The 16,820-nt window shown below is 32.8% G+C and overlaps 1 protein-coding gene; it reads left to right on the forward strand.

Moving 5' to 3' along the window:
- Positions 1 to 16,820, forward strand: part of ARMH3 (Armadillo-like helical domain-containing protein 3) — a 91,785-nt gene that overhangs the window by 27,790 nt on the left and 47,175 nt on the right.

Raw genomic sequence — 16,820 nt, forward strand, 5'->3', positions numbered from 1 at the left:
GTCTCAACAACCCTATACTGATCATCTGAGGATAGTTAGTGAAAATTCAAGACTGTTGTTCTTATTCTATTCGATATGACTGACTACACTGTCTTTACTAGAATGATCACGATATTTAAGAAATTGGTGATATGTATATAAACCTCTTCACTGATAATTTATCGCTAACTATCACTACGATAAAATAAAACACATTTTTTAATAATAATCAGTAGTACATTATAAGTATTACAATCAAGTACCTGAACGGAATCTCCATTGTTGAATTTCCATTGACTAGTTGGCATACAAATTTCCGACTTTGTAAAACTAACGCATCAAAATATACAGTCCAATAAACGGATGAGGACAATCGGAAGGGAGATGAAGATTTATTTCACACTGGAAGATAAACTGATCATTATTTCCTTCAATACAATCATGTTTATACGGTTTTATTTTATACTGATTAAAATTCGAACTCCCAAAATCATTAGTAATTGTTGCATAATCTGTTATATCCAAAAAATTTAATAACTGTCATTTCAATTCAAATGTTAGTGTCGACAACAGTGCAAACTGACTAGTTAGATATTTAAACTATTGGATGCTAAATCAACGGTCTAGAGGTTAAGCAATTGATGCAATACCTAAACCTCCGAGGTTTGATTTCTCGATGACGTTGTGGACATCCACTTCAGAAGAGTCCTTCACTAAAATAAAATCGCTGTTCATTGCTTTCTAATTAGAGTAGTCTTCTTCTACAAAACTTTATCAGTAAGTTTTTTCATAAAATTTTACGTTCTAAACCATCCCAATTTAACATTGTTTACATAATGTGAATGAGGTAAACTCAAAATTTTATGAAGTAAACATTGTAGATGTTTTTCTTTGTAGTGTAATACTATTTTCAATTAATTCTTAAATATAAACCAAATAGTAAATAAACAACATATAAGCGACCTCGTTTTTTAATAGAAGGTAACGTAATTTTAATGACCTTAGGAAATAAGAAGACATAATATCTTAATAATAATAATGATAATAATTTTTAAAAAAATATTTACATAATCACCATGGGTTTGCTACTTAACTCACCATAGTTATAACAAGCATTCTGACTGATATATAAAATATATATATATATATATGTATTTGATGAAGTTATTCTTATCATATTTAATGAATTCAACTTGTTTTAGTATTAGTCTTTGTTAATACTCGTAATAATTTGTATTGTAGTTGTGCACCATTATGAATTTAAACAACACTTCACTAACTTAACTTAATGAGAGAATAACTCTGGTAATTAACTTTGCTAATTATTTTTTAGCTGTGGTAGTTTTTTGAATGGTAATAATAACAACAAACACTTGTTTATAAAGAATATGACTGACGATTCTATTTTATTTATTTATTTGTTAAATACTTGAAATGTTGATATATTCTAATCAATTGACCATTCTTTTAATCTTAAATTACTTTAATAAGGGATGTCATTGATTAATCTTGCGTATTGAACGCTAGATTCGTCTCCTAAGTTATTCTATAACCCCGAATCTAGAACTATACAGAGACCTGAACACGATAGAGAAGACTCAAAGTATGCGAGAAGTACTTTACTCCAAGGTTCATTTTAATACAGAAAATACAGGGTTTTTATAATATTTTCAGATGTTCTTGGGTTGCTCGAAGATTCTGGAATGCTACTAAACATAGTAGCAGTGTAGCAACCAGCCAATCAGAACCTCTGCATGTGACGTTTCGCTCCCTTGATATTTTTGGCTAAGACTTCAAGTGAACGCTGATTGGAGGAAACGCTTCTTAGTGTTTCCTGATTCTTGCTTGTCTCTTGCGAGAAATTTGCCGGAACACCCCAACAGTCATTATCATAGTTGAGGAGTTTAGTTACGAAAGTATTAGTGCACGCCCATACGCCTGTATGAAACCGAACCTGGTAACTCTATGGTACAGTATTAACTGAGATACCATTTCGATTAATTCACTATAGTTCAATAGTGTCTACTTTTATATGGCTTCAAAGTGAAGTGATTCCAATAACAATAGTTTATTATTATTATTATTATTATAAGCTTTATTCAACATTATATTTTTGGTAAAACATAGAATTCTCAGCATAAAGTATTTCAACAAGTTTCCTTTTCTTATATCCTGATCGATTGTGACGATCAATTTTGAATGATGACCAGTTAGATGTTAGGAGTTTGGTAACCCACATTTCATTAATGTTCATTCGTTTCAATACATATTGCCAGCCACCATGATGTCGCTGATTGTACCTTTTTGTATTCCGTATAGCGAAAGGTTGTAAACTTTTCATAAACGCGCCTGAATAGATTGTGAGCACAATAGACATAATGATGTGCTAAAACAAACAAGAAAACATAACTTGATAAAATATCTAGATCGGAGGAACTGGTAACCCAGATATTCAAGCAGGCCGCCGGGGATACAATACAAAATTATCTTAATTAAACCCTAACTGGAAACTGAGAATTACTGGATAGCTATTTCAACCTTAAATGATGTTCAGCAGTGAGCATTCAATACCTTGCTAAAGGAGATCGAATTTAGAACGTTAAGATGTAAAGTTTTTAAAAAAAATTGATAATTTTGATGAAACTCCTGTGCTAACAATCTCAGACAATAGATATCATTTTGTTACCCTTTGTACTGTATTACATACTAATAGGTTTTTGTTTTATCGACCATAGAAGACGTTAAACTTATAGATGAGTAAGAAAGTATTTCATACAATTTGGAAACAAACTATCGAATGAGTAAACTTTCATTAATGACTGTCAAAAAATTAGCTTGATATATATATATGACCACCATCGTAACCAAATACTTGTCACGTGAACTCTATGTTAATTAAAATGCGTTATCATCGAATTCGGAAAATCCTAAAGAAATCATCGGGGTAAAATTATAATGAGTTTAAAAATCTTCTGGTGAACAAGTCCGGGCGTGCAGAATTGTAGGTACAAGGATATTTCACACTCCAAGCTATACAATCACATTTAAATCGTGACCATATTTGTAGAATACAAACATCGAACAATTAAACATTATTTAATTAAACAATTTACTAATACTCTCTAGTATGTTGTCATCTTCCACATATTCTGCAAATCTTCAACCATCTAATACCAATGAATTTGGTGTATTAAGCAATAATACGATAAATAATTTATTTCAATGAAATATCTAGTTATGGTTTTCACCAGAAAATAACATCTACTAGACGACAATTTATTATGAAAGAACATTCGAGAGACACTTTTTTGAAACCCATATTGTGTTGAGCAACTATAATATTGATAATTCAATGTATGCATATTGCCTAAACAAACAGGTAGGCTGTATTCTCTTAAAAATGGAGTTAATCACAATATTCTCCCCAACACGTGATAATGTTAAACAGAAACTTAAAGGTTCATCTCCCCTCAAACTGTTACTACCTAAGAGCACAAACTCCTCAGATTTGGATGTTATTAAAGTAGAATCTGTCAGTGAAATAACTGAATTTCTTATCTTTAGACATGCTATCCTTTTCTATAACATTCCAGATAAAATACCGCTGAAATTAGATAAGTATTTGATGTTGAGAGCAATCAATCTTCTGTTAGTTTGTTCGTTTAAAAAAATACACTGAAAGTACTTTTATCCCATTATTTTTCAATTTGAACCCCACTTAGTACCCGAGTGAAAATGTTTGAACCGCTAATTGTTGCTCCCACTAAGTTTAAGAAGTCATATATAGTCGCAACGAAAACAATCAACCAAAGACTTATGTAAACGAGCACTTTACACAACATTAATGCTTCCTAAGCTACCACAATTATTGTAGATTCCTTATCAGCAACTTTTCCTATCATGACTGGATCACATGGTAATGAAAGTCCTCAGTTGTCACAAAGTACTGAAAGTATAACATAAGCTATGAAAAATTAAGATCTAACCTCTGACAACCTGTATGCCTCAAACATCAGTATAGATCTTATGGATGCCGATATTGTGTCTTCAACATTAATAACAAAAGCATAAATACAAATATCCCTTTTTGAAATATAAACGTTTTTGTTTGCCTGAAGAATTTTAAAAACCCAAGAAATCACTGGTTTTAAGGCCCCATCAGTAAAAATTGAGCATGCTAATACCATACGTGGTTCTCAAATTATCAAGGATTTTATAAGACGCCGGTAACTAAAGGCAGTCAACCCAAAAATACATAAAATCGTCCATATCGACAGGCAATAGATATTCTACCGAGATAACAATGTATGAGCCAACTGAATAAATCGCAAATGCCTTCCACTCAAAATAGCCTTCACAGCAGTAATGTAAGTAAACTTGAAAGAAACAGTGATTCACGTGTTTTGTTGTATTATATCTATTGGTTAAGAACTTTTAAAACACTAAGCTCTTATTGTTAGTAGCACTTAAATTAAGGATAAACAAATTGGAATTTTTCTAGCTTCGTTTTTTACATCGTATTATTGAAAGTAATAGCAACTTAGATTTCAAATTTAGATGAACCAACATAGGACCTGGTCCTTAATGGAAGCGGCAACTTGAACGACGAACGATAATATCTAGATATTAAATAAATTATCTTCTATATCCAGTAACACAATCCATCTTTCTGAATCACTCAGTTATAGCACTCATAACTAAATATCGAAGAGAGAAATGTTCACCCTGAATCCATTTTTAGTAAAATAATTAATTTATGAGTAAATTTTCGGTAACCTAGAACTATCTGGCACTGTCTAACAGTGAAACAAGTTCGCCACCGTTTATGCGGTGTATGGATAATGTTTTCACTTCTGACAATATCTTTGAAATGTTTACCCTAGAGATCATATCTCGGTTCACCAGCAAAATTACACTATTATTACTGAGAATGCTTATCAAGTTTACTTAATTACTATCAAAGTGTATACTTCAATAATGATGTTGTACTCTAATAATGCTATGATTTCTGATTATCCCTTTTTTACTAAATCATATGATTTATTATTATTAACATTAACATTATTAACAAATATTCACCTAAAGTAATTTATTATTCACGCCAGTTGACAATATGCTCTTATATCTTTTAACTGGTTTATCTATATTCAAACAACCTGATCATAACGTAAGCTGGTGTGCATTCGGTAATCATTGCAGAATATATATTAACATTATTATTATTATTTTATCGATATTTCTACCAGATAGTTTAGTTTCAACTGACAAATATGTTCGATTTCATGACTTTAGAATCATGAACGTAAATGCTGAAACTAATCAATATTTTAATCGTAAAGCATTTGATTGCTCCTTACGTAAAATAATACTGTAATGACTTCATTCCATTCTTCTATTAGTACAGTGTAATTGAAAATATTTTGATCAGTAAGTATGAAAAATGTGTCTACTGTATACTGTCCATTTAGAAGAATGGAGTTCTTGAGTGAATTAGTGTAGAAACATTGATAAGAAATCCTGAACATAAACAAATGCTAACAAACCACCAAACTGAATAATAATATTGTTTTCATTGTAAATTAGCTTTCAGGTAGATTTTTTAAAATTCTTGTGAAAGATCTTGATTTACAGAGTGAACCAAATTTCTAGTGATACAGTCACTCATCGATGGAATCAGTTAATGATCTACTAGAACTAGACATTACGAACAAGCTATCAGGTGATATGAATTCAGATCTTTAAGTCAGTATCAGTGATCCTAGGGCTGTAAATACACATTGTTAATAAATAAAAACTAGGGGTAAACCTATATCCATGAATTCCGGTCTGTTCTATTCTATCGTTTGATACCAAAACTAACAATGTATTTATTCAAGTTATTAAAAGTGTTGTAGAAACAAGTGGTTATTTGAATTCAATCGAACAAGTTTTATATGATTATAAGTAGGGATTTAAATTTTAGCTCTGTTGATATTTTTGACTGAATTTTGATTAGTTTAAGTTGAAAATATTTGCATCATATGTGCATTGCCTAGAAATACCTCTAAACTCGTAAGTTATTTCATATAGATGACAGAGTTTATTTACTCTAATTTACGTTCACTAGCTATCTAATTTCCATTTTAATCAGATACGTGTATTCCATATACAGCGAGTTTAATTTTTTCATTCCTTAGAAAACTGAATGCTTCAAATGACTTAAAAAGTAAATCTTCTTCTGAGCTGGATGGTTTAGTCGTGAACACATCTAACTGAAGTTTGTGCTGATAATGTCTTTCAGAAGATCGATGAAGGCTCCACAACTAAACCATCCAGTTCAGAGGACAAAACTTCACCCAAATCATCCACCTGAGCTACAAATCTTCTCCACGATCTCAACATCTTCCTCAGATAATTTATCTAAAAAATAATAAAGCCAGATTGAAATAAACAACAATTACCATAATAATATAAAGTGATCAAAAATGAAACAAGAGTAAAAAAGTTTAGAAACAGTAAATGAGCAAAACGTTTTTTTCCAGAAGATGAAAATTTAAATTTAAAAACTTTATACAATAAAAATTTATGAAGATACCATTTCACGAAGCTACTATGCAATTGGTAACCATGTCAATATATTCAACTAACAGTTTAATTTGCCACACACAGACACACACTCCAAATATGTCATATGTTACTTCAAGTTTTCGTAACTAATTGATAACACGTTTAAAAATTCATTTGAATAATAATATCAATTGAATATTGAACAGATGATAAAATATCCCACTGTAAATTTCTTATTCTCCTTTTTTCTCCCTGACTTTACAAATACCCGCGTGTGTTCGCATGTGTATGTGTGTGTGTATATACGTTCGAAACTATTTAATGAGAAGATGAATTATTATTCAATTTTTTATTCTCAACTGTTTTCACAGCATAAACAAACTTTCTTTTTCATAATTTAATGACATTTATATATTGAAACCAAAGAAAATATTCATATTTTCTTAGAAAGATAAAATTCTCATAAAAGTTTTCTTTATGGAGTTTAGTCATTAAATGTTTGAAAAGTAGAAAAAAAGTAGCGAATGTTTCTTTTTTTTTCAAAGAAAAGTATGATAATAAACAAAGATGGATAGTGGTTAACAGTGGAATCCAGGATATGCGTTTCGTGTTATTTAGTACTTGTCAGCTGGATATACTTGCATCTCAGTGTTGATATTCAGTCTTTGACTCGAACACAGTACCTTTCGCTTTAAATGCTATCATGTTATTCATTTAGCTACTGAGTCTTAATAGCCACTTGCTTGTGAGATGGTGTAAGGTTCAAGTTCAATTGATATTGTTTGCTTGTATATTTCTTAGACGAAATAGATTCCATTGGCAGTCACTATCCATCTTTGCTTATAATGCTTGTGAACTAAGACAATATCGAGGCGATAAGCACAGTATGCACATATTCCAACAATAAACTGATCAATTGCAGTGCTAAACATCAATTGAAAGATTCAGGTAAGCAACACCAAGTGGATTTAAGTAAGATAATAGTTAACAGTAGAATCCAGGATACTCGTTTTTTCCTATATTAAACTTTTCAGCTGGATACATCTGAGCGTTGATTTTCACACTAATACACAAGTTCAATACTTTACGCTTTTCATTATCTGCCAATATCATAGTTTGATTTAAAATACAGATAAATTAATGACTATTTCAAGACAATCCTTCTAGGATAGATATCTGCTAAAAAGAAGCTAATTATTCACAAACCTTAACATCAGTAACAATATGATTTAAACCTTTTCCAATGAAACTGTTATGACTTTTTATCCGGCTAGTTATCACGTGATTTGTCCGCCAATCAAAATACGACATATACAATCTTAGCACTATGCCAAACCAATAACGTTCGATCGGTATAAGCATCCTAGCGTCCTTATTGGTCTTATGTCCGCCTAGTCCATCCACTTGAGTCCAGAACAACAATACCAGCTTCCAATATGTGAATCGAATCATTTAAATCAAACATACTGTGTTTATATATCAAACAAAGAGACCGCAGCGCACCATAAAATAGGAAATAGCATTTGTACACAATAAAGCCAAAAAGTGGCTGTGAATGTGGGAGGCAGTAGTTAATAAACTGAACATGGCTTAAGAACCGTAAATCGTACAATAATAAATTATAGGTCAAAATAAAGCTTATAATAAGAGGAATATAAATATACATAATCTAATTATTGAATAGTTATACCATAGATAATATTAGTCAATTAATATGTCTCAGAAGTTACCCGTGATTTAATCTTCGCTCGGATATAACAGAAATAAAACTCTTCTTTTCTTTATTCATTAAAGAAACTTATTCTTTTTCTTCATTAAACAATTAAGACAATAGGGAGATATTTTATGACTTTATATAGATTAGACATTAACAGTTTGATATAAAAACCGGTTGACTACATTTTCTTGTATATTTATATGTATGTTTATCTGTGTATATTTTTCACTAAAACAATGTATATAGGCAAATAACATTGTTTTTATCTAGATATTTATCATTCTTTACTCTAATATATAGTTATATGTATATAGATACATAACACAATTAAATCAACTAAAACAATTTATAAGTCAATAATGACAATAAAATAGATCGCTTAACTAATTATAAGAAATGAAATATAATACTCTATATAGCAAGTTGACTGGTTCATTAACGGTGACAAGAACAGCTTAATAAGTATATTAATGGGTGAAACAGCTTATGATCTGAGAAGATAAAAATGAAATTAATATTTACTAAAAGTACATATTAAGTAGTGCAAAAATAATCAGTATAAATGTATGAACCATAAAGAAGAGATAGAGGAGGAGAGCATGAAGATAAGCACACAATCAAAGGATAGAAGAAACTAGTAAAACTGTCTATTAAACTTTATCATGTGAACGAAGAGACATCCTGTTGAACACATTGACTAAAGATGTTATTTCGAATCCTTGTGTAAAATATGAGATCGAGCCAAATTGAGAATTTGTTTATGTATACAGCCGATCGTTGGGAGTGATTTGGTTTTATCTACCATACAACCACTGTAGACTAAGTGTGGTGAACAGAGCTGTAGATTGTCTTTATTTGATACTTTCCAAACCACTCTGGATGATACATTAAAGAGGAAGAATGTATTTGTAAAATCTCAGTGAAAGAATTTGAAGTAAATCCAACGTTTCGACTGGCAATCTGGTCCAAGCTTTTTCAAGGAACATCAAAATTATCGAGGATAAATAGGTACATGGTTCTCCAGTTTACTGTCTACTGATTAAGTAATCCAATCAATGTAAGCAATGTTTAAAGTAGGTATTTACATTAATGTGTAAGAGATATGTGGTGTGAAACGAAAAGTGTTAAGATAACAGATTGTGTGTATACGTAAGTGAGAAGAAGAAATTTCGTTCATTATATATTGTCTTCGGTTGGTGAATATTAAGAAAGCATATGCATTTTATATATGATATGAATCACAAATGTCACAGCGTGCATTAAATGAAGATAAATAAACAAGATAAAAGAATTCAAAGAGTAAGAATGTATTTATAATTGAAAGTTTGTTATTTCAATGTTTCAGTCAATTGTTCAACATATTCAGATAAGATAACTGATTTGAACCGTTGAATGTAATATCTGTTAATTAGTTAATGCGATATAAATGGAATGGAATAAGGAGTTCAGGTTTACTTATTATTTATTAGCTACCATTGGGCAGCTAGTTGTATGTCTCTTACACACTAATGTAAATATCTACTTTAAACATTGGTAACATTGATTGGATTACTTATTCAGTATACAGTAAACCGGACAACCATGTACCTACTTATATTCGACAATTTTGATGTTTGATTATATTTCCTTGAAAAAGCCTGGACGAGATTGCCAGTCAAAACGTTGGATTTACTTCAAATTCTTTCGCTGATATTTTACAAATACATTCTTTCTCTTTAACGTCTCACATCAACACGGCGCCCAAATACTGTGAAACTGTTCGATTAAATTTAGACGAAAGTTCTTATTTGTCACTCAGGATGACGTTCACTTATACGTCTAGTAATATATCTGATATAGCATCCGCCATGGACCGGCAGTTACCTATAAAAGAGGCAAAAGCAAGTAACCTGCACTTTGTCTGAGTAGACGCCACTAATTGATTGTAAAATGGGAAAACACGGTTAGCTAAGTAAGAAGTCGATCTAACCGCTCTGACCAGACTGTTATTTGGGGCATTGCTACTTAGATCTTCGACTCATTGTAGTTTCAATTAGAGAGGTTTCTTCCGAGTAGTCTATATGCCTGACTTCTTAAAAAGCGATTCCAGACAATATATTTTAACCAGTTTGTTATTAGTGAAATATAACTTCTACGTTGTTGAGCCGTTTAAGTAGATCTTTCTTTGTGCCCCTCGCAATACATCTAGCCAGATTTCAGTACAAATGAGTATAAAAACTGAAGGAGTGTGTTGACACACAGGGGATTTCTTCTGCCAAACGATTTTACAAATTTTAAACTCATCTCAAATCTGCTCCCTGTTACTATATCCACATAGTTCATATAAAGATATTTTATATTCTGTGGTGGATTTCTGAAGGTGATTTTCCTTCATAGAATACTTCTTTCAAAGTCATCATCTGTTTGAATAAACACATTCAAGTATCTTAGCATTATTCTATATGTGAATATACAGTTCACAATATAGAAACTGGACAACCATTCTTCAAAACACAATATACACTTCAATTGTTGTTTACTTAATGCTGTTTGATCAACATTATATATCATCACTAATAGCATAGATTTTGTCACTAATTGACATCTAGTTTGAAATTAGTATTACCTGTAGTGTGTAATTCTTCAGAAACATATAACCTTGTGTTCCTAATCCTCACTGAAAAACATTTGTAAATTTTCAAATTTACTTTATTGTTAAAGTGAAAATAAATTCAACTATTAGTAAGATTACCTTTTTCCTTTCCCACTTCTTTGTCCCATATACTGTGGCGTCAAACTATACTACTTATCACTTTTGAGTAGTTTGAGCTTGTTTGGTTAATTTCACATCACCATAGATACGAATAATTTCCTGTTTAACGGATTACTGCTATACTGCTATTTCTATATTTTGGTTACTTCTGTTCTCAAAAATATTTCTTTCTTTGTAACATTTTCTATTTTTCAGTGTTGTACTTTACGAAAATTTAGTTTGTCGTGAGCAAAACGTTACACGTATTTAATTACTATCGTTTGACACAGGAATTGTGGTGTTTTCTGGGTGAGACTATAATTTATGAACAACCTTTTAGCGACACCAAAGTGATCTTAAGGGTGTCTACCTAATTAATAGGGCTAAATGAAGGTCATGAAGCAGTTTGAAGAATGAAGACAATGATTTACGGTTGGTGGTAAGGGTTAGGATTTAAATTTATGGTTTTCATCACGAACTGACATAAGCTAAAATGCCAAGACGCTATTTGGACGAATGAGTGAGTGAATTTCAAGCCAAAATCCAAGATCCGTTATCCTAAATCTGATTGGTTCGTCCATAAATTATAGTCTCTCCGTTTTCTGCCTTATAGGAAAAGTCATAAATTTTTTTATCCACTTATCTGTAAAGTAAATTGTCCACTTAGTTACTCCTTTAATGATGTAAACGACTTCTAAAAATCTCATGATTCCAATTTTATCGACTTTTATTGTTTTCTGGTTTTGCATAAGTGAACGTAATATAACACAAATTTAACTTTGCGGTTAAATGAATGGATTCTGAAAGGTAATTGTAAGGTGAAGTAGTAACCAGTGTATTTAGAAAGCTAAGTAGTGACAAGATGAACTTTAATTTTTTAAATGTCATCTTACCTAAATCAGTCAACCAGTTGGTGAAACATTTTGAACTCTAAAGCAGATAAATTTTTGTTTCCAAAACCAGTGAAGTATTTTTTTAAAGCATTAGGTAGTCAAGTTGTGACCGAACAAGATATTCTGAAAATGAAACTGAGTTTTTTAGAAATCAAATGCTCACATTGTGAAAACTCATCTGTTCGGTAAGGGACTGCTAACTCACTCGCACATTTTCTTACCTGTGCCTCAAAAACTCAGCCAAAAAGTTTCAAACCATGCCGATGAAAATCTTGGTAGAAATAACTGACTGCTAGTGCATCGACCAGTTTACTGGTAAAATTATCTCGTTAAACTTCACCCATCTTCCTTAGTAAAAAAAATGTTCAGTCATAGTGATCAGTAAAAATAACATGCAAAAATGGAAAAATGGTTCTGTCTCTTCTAAACGTGTCATTAGGTTTCGTATGTTTCAAGCAAGACATGACTGAAGTGGCTGCACTTCAAAACCAAGTAATACTGAATGATGGAACTTTATATAAATTCGAAAAGTGACTTTTATGAGTCATTTATATTACGTTTACTTTATTCATTTCCATTAGGTTTTTATCATTTGCTGGGGAAACGAAAAGGTTTTTTTCTTGGATTTATACTATAAACCTTAACAAACTGTGTTCTGTATCTTGTGGATCCTTTTCTTTCGAATATTAAACACAAAGTAACAAAAGTACAATCTGTTAGCAACAAAAATTACCTACACCAAATAAAAATAAAAGCGAGTACTTTCTTGTATGAAGGGAAATGAACAAGAACGGATTAACACCAGTATTAATGTAAATCCCCAAAGAAGTGAAGCATCATTAGTCAAAAGTGCATCATATGAATAAAGGCTGAATTTTGTGTTAACATAAAAGTCAATTTTAGCTCAGAGACACAATACTTATACATTCCAAGTAGTTTATTATAGCATATAACTTTAATCCGTAATGGAATTCTTTTACTGGTTTATGATTATTAGAAGTATTCAAATTAATTTACTGATTGGGAATTTCAAGGAAAAGTGTAATTTAAGCCAAACAGAACTAGATGAGCACAAACGGACGTATTGTGTTTCGAATTCGTAATAAGTGGGGAGTCCTGTACAAAGGAATTATTAGTTCGTACAAATATCACATGGTTCGTTTGTTAACTTAAATATACAGAGAACAATGATTTGGGCAGAAAACGTTTGGTTAGATTAGGCCGAAAAATTCGGGAAAGTTCTTGAGTATGTTACTCGAGATCAGTCTGAATAAAAGGAACTATAGACTGAGCAGAAATGAAAACGAGTTGACCTTACTATAGGAAATCCTAAACTATACACTATCTAAAATAGATATGTCGAAAACGAAAATGTGAGGTAAAATAGTAGTACATATTTTCACTAAGATGTAGAAGTTCATCATCATCATGGCATCTAAGAGCTCACAGTGTCAAGTAATATATCAATCCCACATGTGTTATCCTAGCTTCCGGATAGACCAATTTATTCATTCTTCTCCAGCTACATTTTCTATTCACCTATTAACCTTGACTGCTTTTATATGAGCGTTTGTTAATTGCTTACCCTAATAATTATGTTTGTGTAAATTATTTTTGCCTGACCATAAATATTGAGTCACGCTTGATCAGGAAGAGTTGGCCCACTGTCCTTCTCTCCGATTCACTTCGCTTTCCCCACTTCGTTTCCTTGATTATCTGTTCAGATAAATGAGTGTATGAAATATACATATTCAAACATGATTTTCATATTTGAGTTATTTAATTGCGTTACTCACTAACATGACTGAAGTCGATAATTGTATACGAGAGTATACAGCGATAACAAAAATGATTAAAATGGGATGGCCGTCGTTATGAGAACTCAGAACAATAGTAACAGGTATTTCGTCCCTCTAGGTAACCCTCGTGCTATTGATAGAAGAAACCAGACAAGTAGTGAATAGGTCTTTATTTAGATCTTCCCGCAGTCACAGCGGAGCATGGGACTATTTGTTCAGACAAACAAAGCCTCTCAACATTCATTATAAGATAATAGGAAATATAATGCGTATACAAAATAAGGAAGTTAATGAATACTTGAACTATACTGTTTTGGCATGTGCCTGGTTGTTTGAGGTCAACTTTTAACCAACCAACCTAAGTTGTTACAGGTATATCTGTAATATGAAACAAACACTATTGGGAGTAATCAACAATCTGTTATTCTTACAGTGCCCATGACCTGACTTCGATTCGAGTAAATGTATGAATATGCCATAAATACTGATTTTCCATTTAACTGCGTGTATAACATGAAGGCTAACCTCGTTTGTGCAACAGCGATTATCATAAGCCAATAATGGATTCAGCTGGTTGTCTTTATTTCACGCACTTGTTTAACCAGATGGGCATTAACAGCGAAAAGCGGGGCAGGAATGTGTGCATACTCCATCTTATAAAACATGACCCGCTATTTATAGCTAGACAAAATAAGCTAGAAACGTGTGACGAAAAGATTAAGTGGCAAACGCACACACTCATTTAGAGACAATCAAGGTTATAGGAGAATAATCAAGAAGACCAAAACATGTGTAGATGATGAATCGAAAGTCATAAATAAATTAATCTGTCCGTAAGCTAGAATAACCCACGTAGGTGGGACACAGTACTTGACGCTACATTCTCAAAATTCGTTTCATATTTACTAGATAATTTCAACTGCTTATTAGGGACTATATCGGATAGCACATAATTTTAACAGTCAAACAAGTGTTGATGGTTAGAGTCAACTAGCTTTTAAGACTAAAAGGGAGAAATCCAAAGAGAATCACATGAAGCTTGACCTTTTACACTATTTGTATTTTCATCGTTGAAATGATTCTAACAATAAAATAGAGAGGTGCTGTAATATATATAACAAAATTATTGAATTATGTGACAATGTTGCTACCTTCTTAAGAACGAAACAATGATATAAAACGTACTCAGATTGTTATGTCCTATGGCCCGTTAAGAAATCGCGTGACAAGTCGCCACTCAGAACACTAACTTCAAACGAAGTTGTCCCTATCCCAATTTATTGATGCGGTAACCAGTACGAGCAGCTTAGAGTCGACTCTGAATCCTTACTTGTCCTTAATGTAGCAACATCACGCCTAGCTCAGTCCGTCCAGTCCAGGGTACAAATATTATCATTCGCTGTGACTCGTGTATCTCCTACATACGTGGTTCATATAAAAACAGATATGACCCCATCACACCATAAGATGAAAAATAATAATCATATGGAATCTAGTCAACAGTGGCTGTGAGTGTGAGATACAGTAACTGGTAAATTAGGAATATGTTAAGAGTGGAAAGTCGCATAAAAGAAGCCAATAGGTCAAATGAAAGCTTGCAGTAGTATCAGTCAAAAACACACAATCGTCAAACTTGAATGTGAGATCACTGGGAAGATAGACATTCAATTCTGGCTTCTGATTTGATTAAATTGGAGTACTTCGATTACAAAAGTGTTACGTGTCAAGGCGTTGTCAAACTTGTGGCATCTGTGGTGATGAGCACGATGTGATCTGGTACATCAACTCGTAGTCTGTTAGTTTGTTACTTGTTAAAACATCAACGTTATTTCGTATTTTTATTTTAATATATTTTGGCATCATTCTCATGTTTTCAGGTCTCTTTTCTCGATTATTGGTGTGTTTTATATTCCTCATGGCGGAATAGACTCATAAATTATTTAGACCAATGCCACCACAAAGACTCTTTCGCCTCCCACATTTCATCTCATGCTGTTCTGTTCCGACAACATTGTAGCCTGATTCTGCTACGCAGAAGATAACTTTGACGAGCACAGCGTGAAAGACCTAGGGGCACAATTCTTCCCAGTGATCAAAGTACTATGGAGCGATTTTACCAGGTGCGTCACACCTAATATGTTTACCAGTAATGTTTTGGAACCCTACAAAACCTAAAAATAGGCTATCCTTATATGTAGAGACCTACACGACCGACAAAATCTACACCAATTCTTCCATACCATTTAGCTGCAGTATGGCTCAGCAGCTGAAATGTTGCTACGAATGCGAAAGTTCATTGGTAAACGAACGTTTGACGATGACCTGTCAAGACAGATTTCCTTATCTTAGCTTCCCCAACAGGTGCAGGCAGTCCTTGCCTCATTTCGAAATAACGCTGTAAACGAACGCGTTGCATTGCCGACCGGATTCCGGAAATCACTAGAACCCCAAGGCAGAATGACGTCACAAACCTCTCCTAACAGTGGCTAGCTCCTCGAAAGCTGAGGTTGGCCAAAAATGAATTCAACCACATGATACACTTAGGAATTGTTCGGTCATCGAATAGCACATGAGTATCTTCCTTGCACATGATCCCTACAAATACAGCAGAACAGTAAATCGAGATAAGGCGCTTTCAGTGGTGAAATCTTAGCTATGTATTGTGCTCTACGGTACTTTCAGTGCTCTGTCGAAGGCCGATAATTCGCTGTGTTTACCGGTCACAAACACCTCACCTTTTCTCTAACCTCGTCTACAGACAAATACTTCCCTCCAGAGCCTCGACAGTTGGACTGTATTTCGCGGTTTACTTCAGATATACAACATATTTCTGGGGCACACAATGTTGTGGCAGGTGCCTTGTCTCCTATGACTATGAACAGTATTCAAGGAATCGGTCTTTATAGACTCGCTCAGCTTCACCGATTTTCGGCACGAGGTGTTTTCGACTACCCTGAAACTACGGCTCAAACTGATCGGATCAGTTAAGGAAAATTTACTATGTGACATAACTACAATACATTGGTCACTGGGTTGTGATCAATGTCACGTACGTCAGGTTTTTCTTAGTGAAGATCGGATGCTATCGACTATGTTGTGATGTGGCCACCAGTCTAGGTGTGCACTATGTTGAAGTAAGATGGTGGTTGGGGGTA

Source organism: Schistosoma haematobium, chromosome 4 (assembly GCF_000699445.3).
Source record: "Schistosoma haematobium chromosome 4, whole genome shotgun sequence".
Classification (NCBI taxonomy): domain Eukaryota; kingdom Metazoa; phylum Platyhelminthes; class Trematoda; order Strigeidida; family Schistosomatidae; genus Schistosoma; species Schistosoma haematobium.